The sequence below is a fragment of the Cucumis sativus genome, unplaced genomic scaffold, assembly GCF_000004075.3.
Source record: "Cucumis sativus cultivar 9930 unplaced genomic scaffold, Cucumber_9930_V3 scaffold53, whole genome shotgun sequence".
NCBI classification, from domain to species: Eukaryota; Viridiplantae; Streptophyta; class Magnoliopsida; order Cucurbitales; family Cucurbitaceae; genus Cucumis; species Cucumis sativus.
This window is the reverse complement of record NW_022279553.1, coordinates 258283-271756: the sequence shown is the minus strand read 5'-3', so window position 1 is coordinate 271756 and position 13474 is coordinate 258283. Positions and strand designations below refer to the sequence as shown.

General features: G+C 35.6%; 1 long non-coding RNA gene across 1 annotated transcript; it reads right to left on the bottom strand.

Moving 5' to 3' along the window:
• Nucleotides 1-2361: 2361 nt before the first annotated feature.
• On the bottom strand, nucleotides 2362-10602 carry LOC116405989. The gene is made up of 11 exons (XR_004219079.1): nucleotides 10192-10602; nucleotides 8041-8177; nucleotides 7876-7965; nucleotides 7647-7789; nucleotides 6906-7039; nucleotides 6699-6759; nucleotides 6083-6175; nucleotides 5209-5369; nucleotides 5036-5119; nucleotides 4851-4956; nucleotides 2362-3282 (listed from the first exon to the last, which is right to left on the bottom strand). It is a non-coding gene; the product is annotated as an uncharacterized LOC116405989 (long non-coding RNA).
• Between the last annotated feature and the right edge of the window lie 2872 nt (nucleotides 10603-13474).

The following is a 13474-nucleotide window of genomic DNA, read 5'->3' as shown; positions in this document are numbered from 1 at the left end:
GTAGTATCGATAGATTGCGACGCGACCAATAATTTTATATCTGAAAAGTTAGTAACTCAATTGTTGTAGCAGTCGCAGGAAACTTCTGATTATGGGGTTATTTTGGGGTCTGAATCTGCTGTAAAAGGGAAGGGAATTTGTAAACAAGTGGAACTGCTATTGGGTGAATGGAAGGTTGTGGATAATTTTCTGCCATTGGAATTGGGGGGGGGGGGGGGGATGTCATTCTTGATATGCAATGGCTACATACATTAGGAGTAACTGAAGTAGATTGGCGAAAACTTACCTTGACATTCATACAAAATGGGAAGAAGGTTGTATTAAGGGGAGATCCGAGTCTTACGAAGGCTAGGGTGAGTTTGAAGCACATGATGAAGACATGGACAGAACTTGATTAGGGATTTGTGATTGAGTGTAGATCTTTGGAAGGTGGAATGGCATTTGCAGCGTTGTATGGGGTTGATGAAGTGTCTACCATTCATGAGTCTATTCCAGCCGTGTTAGCTAAGTATGAAGATGTTTTTGATTGGCCTGGAGAGTTGCCACCACAACGTACCATTGAAGATCATATACATCTTAAGAAGGGGACTAATCCAGTCAATGTTCGACCTTATAGATATGCATACCAGCAAAAGGATGAGATGGAAAGATTAGTTGATGAAATGATGGCATCTGGCATAAAAACCTAGTACTAGTCCATATTCGAGCCTGGTCTTGTTGGTGAAAAAAAATGGTAGTTGGTGGTTTTGTGTAGATTATCGTGCGTTGAATAGTGTGACCGTTCCAAACAAGTTTTCTATTCCAGTAGTAGAGGAATTTTTTGATGACTTAATGGGGCTAATATATTTTCGAAGATTGATCTCAAGGTGGGATATCATCAAATTAGAATGTGTAAAAAGGATGTGGAGAAAACAGCTTTTAGAACTCACGAGGGGCATTATGAGTTTCTTGTCATGCCTTTTAGGCTCACCAATGCACCATCAACATTTCAAGCTTTGATGAATAGTATCTTTAAACCTTACCTACGCAGGTTTGTCTTAGTCTTTTTTGATGATATTTTAATTTACAGCAGAAGTTTGGATGAAAATCTTCAACATTTAGAATGGGTGTTAGAGGTGCTGCGAGAGAATAAATTATATGCTAATATGCACAAGTGTGGGTTTGCCAAAATGAAAGTGGAGTATCTTGGCCATATAATTTCGGGCAAGGGTGTAGAGGTCGATCCCGAGAAAATTAGATCTATCAAAGAATGGCCCGTGCCCACAAATGTCCGTGAAGTTCGTGGATTTCTTGGGTTGACAGGATATTATCGAAGATTTGTAATGAATTAGGCTGCTCCTTTGACTCAATTATTGAAGAAAGGAGCTTATGAATGGACTGTTGTAGCTGCTGAAACTTTTGAGAATTTAAAGATGGCTATGATGACTCTCCCAATCTTAGCACTGCCAGATTTTTCCTTACCATTTGAAATAGAGACCGATGCTTCTGGATACGGGGTAGATGCTGTCTTAATTCAAAATCATCGGCCAATTGCTTATTTTAGCCTGACATTAGCTATGAGGGGTCGTGCTAAACCAGTTTATGAACGGGAATTTATGGCTGTAGTTTTGGCTGTGCAATGTTGTAGACCTTATCTTTTGGGCAGGAGGTTTGTAGTGAAAATTGATCAACGATCATTGAAACTTTTATTGGAACAAAGGGTTATCCAACCTCGACATCAGAGGTGGATTGCTAGGCTTCTTGGCTACAATTTTGATGTCGTGTATAAACCGGGACTAGAAAACAAAGCAGCAGATGCCTTGTCTCGTGTTCCCCAACTTAATCAACTTACTGTGGAGATCAGTTAAATTGGCAGTCCCCAACACTGAAGTTGACCCTAAATTAGTCCAAGAAATTAATGGGATGGATCTGAATGTCTTGTTCAATGATGAAGATATTCTCCCTATTAAAATTCCCCTGGATTTGCCTAATGATTTAGTGTCTATAGTCGGTGATTGTGGAATCATTATGGCTTAAATTAGATGTGCAACTGCCTTTTCCTCCTCCCAGTCATTATGAAGGTTGTCTCCTGGAGTACTAGGAGTTTGAACGACCCCTCTAAACGTGCACTTAAAAAATTCATCAACTATTGTAGTCCTAATGTAGTCATGATTCAAGAATCTAAGAAGGATACCTTGAACTCAATGCTAAGTTTGACTGCTCCCTTCGGAGTGACAAGTCTCGTTTTTCCCCTAGTGTGGAACGGGGAGGATTCCTCCTATTTTCAAAGCCCTCATCAAACTCAATGCTATGTCTAGAACGCTAAGAGTAGGTGGTCTGCTTTTGGTTAGGCCAAAAGTGAAGTTTCCCTTCATTTTTTTATGGGATTTTTCTGATGTATAATGCATATGTTCTTTGTTTTTTTTAGCTCTTAATTGTCTCGCTGTCTTAAGTTTTACATTTGCAAGTCTCTCTTTTCTTTCTTTGGTACGCACACAATAACCGATGGGGTAACCTTTCTATGGTTCTACACTTAGTTTCTAAGTTTGACTGCTCCCTTCGAAGTGACAACAAGATTTGTTAATGCCCACCCTTTCTAAAGGGATTTAGTTCATTGTGGCTAGACAAGAGGCTCCAAACTCATGTTTGACAAGACAAATTTGTTAAAACCATCTCAATTTCTAAAGAGTACCTCCTATCCTTTTTTAACTCTATCTAGGCTAGGTTTGGACTAAGCGCATCATAGGTAAGTCATGGCAAAGAAACAAAGGAAGACAAAGCTAGAAAAGTATCCATGCACTTATTTATTATATGCATGCAATCAAGCATTCACAACACACATACCATTTTCTCAATCATGCATTCACATCTCCATAAGATATCGCTAAAAATGGGCTTAAACCAAAAAACACTGGCAGCTTATTCTCAAATTTCAGCACATATACTCATCAACATTCAGAATTTTACATCACAAACCCAAGCTCAGTGATCAAGGGTTGCTAGTCATGCTTTTTATGCAAGATCTAAGTAATCTAAGAAGGTATAGTGCTCATTATTGTAAGGAAATTTTTTTTAGAAATTTTGAAATTTGGGCAAAATTTGAACCTCCAAGTTTAGACTAAACATGCAAGCAATTGCCCACCCCCACTTAAAAAATTGCAAACTTTTGAAAATCAAAATAAAGGGAGAAAAATAAGGGAGAACTTTGGACTCCCCTGGAAGGATCGACATCCTTGGCTTTGGTTTGAAGCTTGCATGGATAAACCTCTTCATTCCTTTTTCATTGATTATTCATCCTTGTTCCTGAAAATCAAAGAAAGTTCTCTCAATTTCATTTATTTATATAAAATTAGGATAATTATATTAACTGTATTTTAACACTTTTGGTAGTTTATGTTTTGGGTGTATTTTCAATGGTATTTTTATATAAAGTACAAAGTTTATGGGTATTCTGTATAATTTAGCCTTGAAATTTCTCAGACATGCATCAAATCAAAATTTCAAAACCATCGGTATACTTATGGAACCTCTTTAACAAAAAAAAAAAAAAAAATCAAACCCATGAAGTCTAACTAACCGAACACAATTAGATTTCTAGTAGCAGTAATTTACCACAGAAACATAAATTAATAGTTAGAAAATAATTGCATGGCATTTCTATAAAATTATAACATGATCTTTCTTCTTCCTTTTTTTCTTTCCTTTTTTTGATAGAACTCTAACTAAGTTAGTTAGGCTTCTACATGTAGCAGTTAATTAAAATAGAGACAGAAACTATAGATTAACAAACAATTGGAAGGCCTCTCGATCAATTTAATACACAATAAGTTCATACTTGTGTCGTTTTGGAAGTATGAAAAACGAAAAATCGCTATTTTCCCTAAACGAGAAACCTCTTCATTCCTTTTTCGTTGATTATTCATCCTTGTTCTTCAAACCTCAAGCCTTAAAATTGAGGCAGTAGAGGAAATTCTCTCAATTTACTTCAAAGGAAGGATCATGTTCTCTCCTACAAAGGGTGTGTTTCTAATTTTCATAACTTTATGACTTAATATGGCAATGTTGTATAATGCAAATCCATAATAGAAGAAACACCATTTGCAGCACAACCAAGAAAAATGAAGATTGAATATAATGTAATGCAATAAAATTAAAATACTAAAGAATCTTGTGGTCCCTTCCTTTTCTTCTTTGTTTTTGATAAAGTAACTGCATTTATCACACAAACAATTAGATAGAAGACTTAAAACCCTAATCTGCATCGGACTAAGTTGATATTTTTCCTCTTTCTTTGTAAGTTAAAAACCACATGAGTTTGACACTGATTACTACCACCACAAGTCATTTAACTTCTTCAACTGCCTCATACTTTTCACACGAAACTGCGTCATACAAATTAACCCATAATAAAGCTACCCAAATTCCAAACCCCATCCGATTGGTTTCTGAAATCAGTAACTCTCATGGAAGGAAAAACTTGGACAGACATAAATTGAGAAATGAAAGTTTGAAAAAGATTCTTACATCTTTGTCTATTAGAAAAAAATCGATTTCTTGCAGTAGAATCGTTGTTCCCTACCATTCTCAAAACAGCCTGAATAGCCATGTTAAGAACACCGAGCCCAACACTGAAGTTGAAAGAGGAGAAAAAACAGCATGTTGAAACAAATGAAGGTTAAACCAAAAGGATTGAACTATAGTTTCCAAAGTTTTCATTTCTCTTATATTCACGTAATAGTAATAGTAATAATAGTAATTCCTCATTCAAACAACCACTTTTGTTTCAACAAAGAGGACAAGGCTTACGATCCCTAAATAGTTAGCAGTATTGCTATTTGGAGAAAATGTTAAAGTTAAACAGCTGACAATACCTTCCAGCCCCTACCACTACTATCTTTTGGTTAACAAATCACTCAATGGCTGCCCTTGAGCTCTCACATTTCCCAATAGTCCAGCGAGAGCAACACCAGAAGTTCCCTTTATGAAATGAAATAAACGAAAATGAATGTCCTTTTAAGTAATTATCAACTGCATGAATACAACATGAACTACTCACTTGTATGTCATCATTGAACATGCAGAACCTCTTACGATAACGTTGTAATGTTTCAAAAGCCCATTTCATTTGAAAGTCCTCAAACTGGCATCATTCAAAATCAAATTGCGAGATTACGATACTGATTACTGGCAGTGAACACAGTTAAAAATTTGATATCTTAACCAATAAACCTGAACAATAGCTTTAGGCCAACATGTATCACGACTTCCATAAATTCATCAACAATAGATAGATACTCTTCTCCCTCCAATCTAGGTATTCCTATTCCCTGAACTCCAAGGTCACCGAGGCCAAGAATACGACTTCCATCTGTCAAGACAATCACGTCAACCTGTAGTTGGAAGAAGAAAATACAATGAACTTCAAATATGGTGTTGCCGGAAATTAAAAGGGATTTTCATTTTTATTTTGCTCAAAATGCTCTTGAGCTTTTAATGTCCCGAGAAATGTGAAAGTTTCCCAATATATCGTGTATGGAATTTTAAACTTTTCAAAGAAAACAAGGGTGATCAACATACAAAAGCCTCATGTGGATAGAAAATTAATCAAACGAAAATTCGATTGTTCTGTAGCAGTTTGACTTTGTTGTCAAGAAAATTAAGAGTGATAAGAAGGCGAAGGAGTGACTTTGAGTGGTGGCAATTAGACAGCCAAGCAACTACACTCAAAGTTGCAGGTCAAATAGGCAGCAGGAAGAAACAAAGAAGAAGAAGAAGAAAAAAGTTTTCGATCTATCAAACGTGATCAACATACAATAGAAAGTCATTTAAATTATCCAAATATCTTTTGAAGTAATTTTAACAATTTCAAAATAACTCTTAATCATGCTCTAAATATGGAATGAATTATCTATTCAACTACAAATACAAAAGTTTTCCTAAATCACTCTAACTAATTATACAAATTCCACAACACATAGATCACACGCTTCCCAAGAACCCACAAAATTATTCAATGCGGCATTTCACCAAACAGCTGGTGGATGGGGACAACAAAAACAAGTGTTTAACAAAATTATCTTAGAAACAAACACATTAATATTACCTGAAGATGGAACTCCAATTGAACAGCCTTGAAAAAGTGATGGAAAAACAAACAGAACATAAAGATTGTGGGACTCCTCAACTCCAATAAATCCTGCAATGGAAAAATGGGTTAGAAGAAGGTGGAAAAGCATAGTAGAGGATGATGATAATGAAAATGGGTAGTAATGTTTTTCGGTAGCTATCTTTTTCTTCTCTTTTTTTTTTCATGTAGTTGATGGTTGTTCTTGATTGTCTTTATCTTTTTTTTTTTTTTCCTTTTTTGCTTTTGGGAAAAAACAGTTTGTTGAATAAGAGGTGATGATGCTGGTGAGGGAATTTATTAAAGTAATGAATACTTTTTGGAGGACTTAAACAAGTAAAAGGACGAAATGTATAATTAGTTAGAGGAGGACTTAAACAAGTAAAAGAACCAAATGAAGCAAGCTCAAGCAACAAATTTTCTGTTAAGTAAGCATAAATATTAACTAGAGACTTAAATAAAATACACCACCACCACAACAACAACAAAAAACCCAAATATATCGCCATTGACAACAGAAACAGATCAATATAAGCACAATACATTACATGGAAAATATGGAGATAAACGACATGAAGGTTTCCCTTTCACTTACAAAGAGAATCATTAAGTAACTTCTCGTTGTTAGTACCAATATCTAGCATTACTGGAAGAATCTGTCAATTAAACAAGAGTAAACTTAATGAAATTCAAAAAGTGGGGTTAAGAAAAGTTGCTAAAAAAATGTCAACATTAAATGATATTAGTATTCTTAGATAATCTACAAATTTCATGAAGAAAAGACTGCAGACTTGAGAGTTACCCCCACAATCAGGAATACTTGCTGGAACGGGAAAAGATATCGGCAAATTCTAAACACGGCACACTAAAACTCTCACTCTCCTGGTTCATGCCTAAAATCACATGTACATGTCAATGCTGATAGTGCCTCTTTCACTGAAACAAACCAAATTTCAGTACCAACTAAGATTCAGAAAATAAGGTATTTAAGATGCAGAAAATAAGGTATTTAAGATGCAGGAAATAAGATAGTTAAAATGCAGGAAATAAGGTAGTTAAGATGCAGAAAATAAGGAAACACCCCACATCACTACAGTGCATAACAAATCTATCACATAAGCACAAAGATAAATACCGAGTGTATTAGTTGAAACTTAGCAAAAACAAAAAGGACATAAGCTTATTCTCAAAATTCAGAATCTCACGTCACAAACCCGAGCTTAGTGCTCAAGGGTTGACAGTCATGCCTTTTATGCAAGATCTAAGAAGTTATGATGCTCGTTATTGTAATGAAAAACTTTTGAAAAATTTTGAAATTTGGGCAAAATTTGAAATCCCCCAAGTTTAGACTAAACAAGCGAGCTATTATCCACCCTTCGCTTAAAAAATTTCTTGGAAGTAGCCCAACATGAGAAGATAAAACAATCTGAATGCAGGCAATCCTATAAACAATTAAAACAATAGCCACAACTGATTGAAATCAAGTTGGATAAACAACCATTGGATGAAGGGAGGGCGTTGAGCTTGTCTAAGAAAAACATACTCTTTGAGGGTTTATGCCAGCAGCAGCAACATACATATCCAGCTTTCCTGTAGGTATTCCTATACCCTGTAGGTTCTCACCTGCAATTTGATGTACTCCTTTTCTTTCTTCTTCATCTCATGTATTTGTTGAGTTCTTACTTGCTTTGCACACAAACAGAAAACAACATTAGTACTAAAATTATTACATAGAAACTAGTATCTATCTCACAGCATCCAACTACCATAACCTGATTGCCAATAACCCTTCTCTGGAGTTCAACATTTTCCTACTGTAGCTTGTCAATTTGAGCTTTAAAAGCAGCCTTACCTTTGGCTTCCTGTGGAAAAGAACTTCCTTGTTCAATGTTAAATAGAGAAAAATCATAGAATTTAGACAAGTCTCGAGATTGTACTATTCGTGTAACTGTTGCAATCTCCCTATCTTCAACTTGTACTACCGACTTTAGCCTCTCAACTTTGGTCTCCAACCTTGATACACGGAACCATGGTTGTGTGGAGGAATATTAAAAAGCTTTGCAACATTATTACCCTGAAATGAAGTACATTTATTCCATATCTTAAACCAATCTCCCATAACAAGAAATGAACCAAAATTAGAAACAGTAGCTCTTTCAACACTACCGAAAGACATAATCTCACGAAGACACTTGGCAATAAAATCGAATCTTTAACGCATCACCATTCTCATCAAATGTTAAACAAATCTCCTCTAATTCCAATTATTTGATAAGCGAGAAACAAAATAGATCATTAAGTAACACAAATTCACGAAAAATCAAACATAATAGATCATTAAATTGAAATGTGACGGTAGACTTGACTAAGCCTGATCCTTAGCTCAGAAGACAAGGACGGGTCGTGTTATGAGAAATGTCAAGGTAGACTAAACTCATGTAAGTCACTAGTCAAATAAACCAACGGCTAAACAAAGCAAAACAATAACAAAAACCACAAAGATGTTGTAAGACAGTAAGACGTATGGTTATGATAAACATATACTACTATGAGTTAGGAAGATCATGGATCCAGCCAAAATTATAGATGATCAGTGATAATCAAAAGTTGAAATCAGATATCGAATATTCTTTAACCAATATGTTTAAGGTTGCATTTTGTTGTTTCCACACACATCTTGTGACTATGATCAAAGCATTGAAAGTGCAAGAATATAAGTTATAGAATAGATAGATTCAAATATATTAGCAATATTTTTTGCTGGGTACATCAGAGATTTAGAAGTAAGAAATATAATGAATGATAAATCAAAAAGTTCAGAGACATGGCCACCTTTTCCTCACGTAGCTCCACTAAAACAAGTGGTAAAGGGAGAAAGCTAAAATGTGGCAAATGCCTTCTTCGCTAAAATGTGGCAAATGCCTTCTTCTTTCAAACATGAAGAGATTGATCACAAAGTCAAGTTGAAAGCTAAAAAAACTTAAGCCTCTATTTGGCAACAATTTGTTTCACAAAATTATGCTTATGAAAATTACTTATGACTAAACTTCTTTGAACAATTGATAAAAATGTTCTTGAAAACTACTTTTTCTTTCCTAGTTTTGAACAGAAGAAAACAAACAAAACTAAAAGCAAAATTATTAGAAAATGTGCCTAAATGGACAAATAGTCAGTAGGAAGAAGAGGATTACAATATATTAGGTTAAAATGTTGAACTATGATGCTAACTAGAAGAGAGCAGACCACCTAACACTATCCAACACAAGCGTATGAACCTTAAAATTGGTGAACGTGTATCCACTTTAAAGGTTTAAGTAATGACTTCACTCTCATTATCGATTGATGTCATTGGATTGATTTTTCTCCAAGTCCTTGGGTTTTCTGGAGTTCCCCACCCTCTGCTTTTCATCTAATCTTAGTGAAGAGTTCTCTTTTGGCTCATATGAAACAAATGCCACCATCGTACTTTCAAAGATAAGGAATCCGACTTCACTCACTTTTCGATCATCTTTTGTATACAACCTTCACTTGGTGTAAATTCACCCCACACTTTCATTATTACAATCTTACTTCTCTTATATCACAATGGAATAATCTTTGTAATCTCTCGCAGCATATGTGCTCTTTTGTAATTTCATCCCATCAATGAAATTATTTATATGTTTCTGATAAAAGAAATGTCTCCTCAAAAAGAATAATAATAACAATAATGTTTGATCAAAGAATCCTTTGGACAAGTCTTGGCACATTGGGAAATCAAGCCCTTGGCATTAAACGCCGAGATCATGATATGGGAATTCCAAAATGTACAAAAATACAATTACTAACCTATTGGTGGAGAGCAAGTGCCATAGGTTAAGAGTTAGTATTCCAATCCTGACTACTCCTGACATTACCACGAAGTGCAGACTACATACCTGTAACTCATTATTACTTATCGCACCCGGCAGCCCAAAATCTAAACTCTGTAAGCTTTATCTCATCTAACAATGCCACCAAAAATTCATGCACCAAAATCAACCAGAAATAGAGGTTCAAAATATAATAGAACGGCAGATAAAAACAATACAATAGTAAAAACCACGCACCTTTTACAAACTCTTCCCAAAGAGACAGGCTCAGTTAATCATCTTCGTCGCTCTCGTCACTGAAATAACTTGCTTTCTTCTCTTTTTTCTTCTCTACAATGTTCTCACCGCCAGTCAGGAGTCTCTGGTCTGCATCTCCGTCCACCACCGAGGCCCAATTGTCATCCTCAAACCCTTCTCCAACATCCGATCCCCAATCCTCCTCGTGCCTAGCACCAACTCCACCCCTTCTTACCCGCTTCGGTTCTGGTCGCTCCCTTGGCCCCAATTGATTTTTAGGGCATTCATAAGACAAATGCCCATCAATTGCGCCGCACTCGTAGCACCTACTCTTATCCTTATAAACCCTCTTCCTTATAAACTCAGCGGCACGACCATTATCAGTCGCTATAGCAGCTTAAGAACACGACCATTCAAAATCTTCCGTGCATCTGTTTCGCGGCCTTCACCGCGTCGTCCTGAGAAATAAACTGGACGAAGGCAACGCCGCGAGACTTGCGGTCTGTCGATCTTTCAACCGTAACACGAGCGATCTTACCAAAGTTGGAGAAGAGAGTGTGAGAGGTCGGAATTAGTGAGTGAATAGTCGAAATTGGAAACATAGAGAGTAGACTTCGAAGGAACCAAACCTCCAGAACCACCGCCAGACTTAGTGGAAGAGTGTGAGTGTGAGTGCGATTGCGATGAGAAATGCGATGTGAAGACGACAGCAGCGACGGTGTCAAAGAGGGGGCGGGGGATACCGGTAATAGAAGGTTTCGTCCTCGTCGCTGTTCGCTAGTAGGGCTATTGTTTTCTTTCCCTTGGGCGCCATTTTTTTCACCCGAGTGCTGTAAACAAAACCTATAGAATGAAAATATAGACTTAAGGTTTAGGAATCGACCAAATCTAGGAACGAGACAATTAGTATGAGCGTGTTTGTTTTATTTAATATTAAATAATAAATAGATTTGGTTAATTTCGATTGTTTGAATTGATTTTTTTAAAGTCAATGCTCACTCCTAAGTTTCACTAACTTTTTGCAATATCACTCTCTATAAATAAATTGTTTCTTCATCTTTAGAGAGACATCATATTCATATAAACAAATTCTTTTAGGAGAAGTTTGGTGCATAGTATTATAGTTTAAGTTGTTATAGTCGTGTTTAGGGTACATAAATTATAATATTAGTTATTATAATTTGTGTTTATGGTAAATTATTATAGTACGAGTTATATATAATATGTGTTTGAGTATAAATTATTTATAATCCGACAAAATTGAGAATCAAAGTGACCATTCTTATTTTGAAAAAAAAAAATCCAAAAGAAGTCAAAAGGAATAGAGAAAATTGTTCAGTCAAATGTTAGTTTACTTTTATTACAAAAAAAATTATTTATCTTTTGGGTTTAGGCTAATCTTCAATGATCATGGTCGGCCAATCTCCCACCATCATCTCTAGTGACTCCATCGAGACGAACTTCCGATAATCAACTTCGACGACCGTTGTCATCGATTAGTCTTGAAGATTTTTATAAAAATATTTTTTAGTATATATAACAAACAAAAGAAATTTGTACGTATAAATATTTTTTAAAATATATTTTAAAACACGATTGTGTTTTTATTTTAAGAAGTTTTTAGAAAAAATGTTAAACAAAAATGAGTTTTTTTAGGTTATTCAATAAAATACTTTTAGTTTAGTTATAATAATATTTTATAAAATGCACTTTTTCATACTTTTTTTTTCTTTGTAATATTCTCCTAAAGATAATGTTTGACCAATCCATGATTTGATTTTGGACTATTATTCGATAGTAAACAATGTTGGTATGTTGCTTTTTATTTTATGTTCATGTGTTGTTTTTGAGTTCGGTTTAAATTTTGTGATTATGGTCACTACGTTTGTATTGTTGCATTATATATTTAAACTTGGTTAACCATATTCTCACTGTTCACACGAGATTTCGAATAAATGTATTTCGTGGAATTGAACTTTATATATTGATGAATATTGTGCATACAACCTCTAGTATTTACTCCTTTGATGCTTTTCTCTCGAATACAAGTTAAACTTATAACTTTTTGATATTCGATCTTTAGGATATTGTAGTTGCAAGTTGATTTGAACTTCGATCTTATGGAACCCAAGGAAAGTTTAATCTTCCATCTTTCAGAAGTTGTTGATCTCCAGGTTGATATGAACTTTGACGTCTTGAGAGCTTGTAGAAGTTTGAATATTCAATTCTTCAGTACTTCAGAGGTTCAAATCTTTATTCAACCAAAGACCCCTTTTAAAATGAATGGCAATGGTCTCTATTTATAGAGAAATTTCATGGGCTTTAGGTGAACTTGGGCTCATTTGCTTGCTAGACTTGGACTTGGGCCCATTTGATTGTTGGGCTTGGACTTGAGCCATTTGTGAGTTGAGTTTGAACTTGGGCCCATCTGCTTATTCGACTTGGGCTTGAGCCCATTTTTTTTGTTGGATATGAATTGAGTTGGGTTGAGTAAACTTAATTATCCAAACTCAAACAAAGTATAATCATCATCATATTTACTGTGATGATGTGGCGTAATTTGATTGGTCAAAATTTCTTGCTCAACAAATGTCTCTTTTAGAGATTTGTGCACGTTTATATGATGCGTGAATCTCGAAAACGATAAGCTGAAATAAGTGAATTTTTCTTGGATTTGGTTCTAGTTAATATGTCAATTTAATCATACTATGCATTTGGACATAAGTGTGATTAAAATGTTATACGAAGTTTGGTCAATTTTATATGGTGGAGCACACCAAGCTTGATCGAAGACAAAAAAGGAGATGGAGATCCGATCGGCTGTAACACATCGAAGACGAAAATAGAGATGGAGATCCGATCGGCTGCGACACATCGAAGACGAAAATGGAGATGGAGATCTGATCGACTGCAACACATCGAAGACAAAAATGTAAATATAGATCCAATCGACTGCGGCACATCAAAGACAGAAATGGAGATGGAAATTCGACCGATGCAGCACATGAAAGACCGAGATGGAGATGAAGATCCACATATCGAAGATGGAGATGGAGATCGATCGGCTGCCAACACATCGAAGATGGAGATCCAATCGACTGCGACACATCGAAGACGAAAATGGAGATGGAGATTCGACCAACTGGAGCACATGGAGACGAAGATGGAGATGAAGATTCGTACATCGAAGATGGAGATGGAGATTTTGATGACTGCGACACGTCGTAGATGCCAGATGCAGCTGGTGTGACGCAGGGACTGGCGCACATCAAAGATGATGACG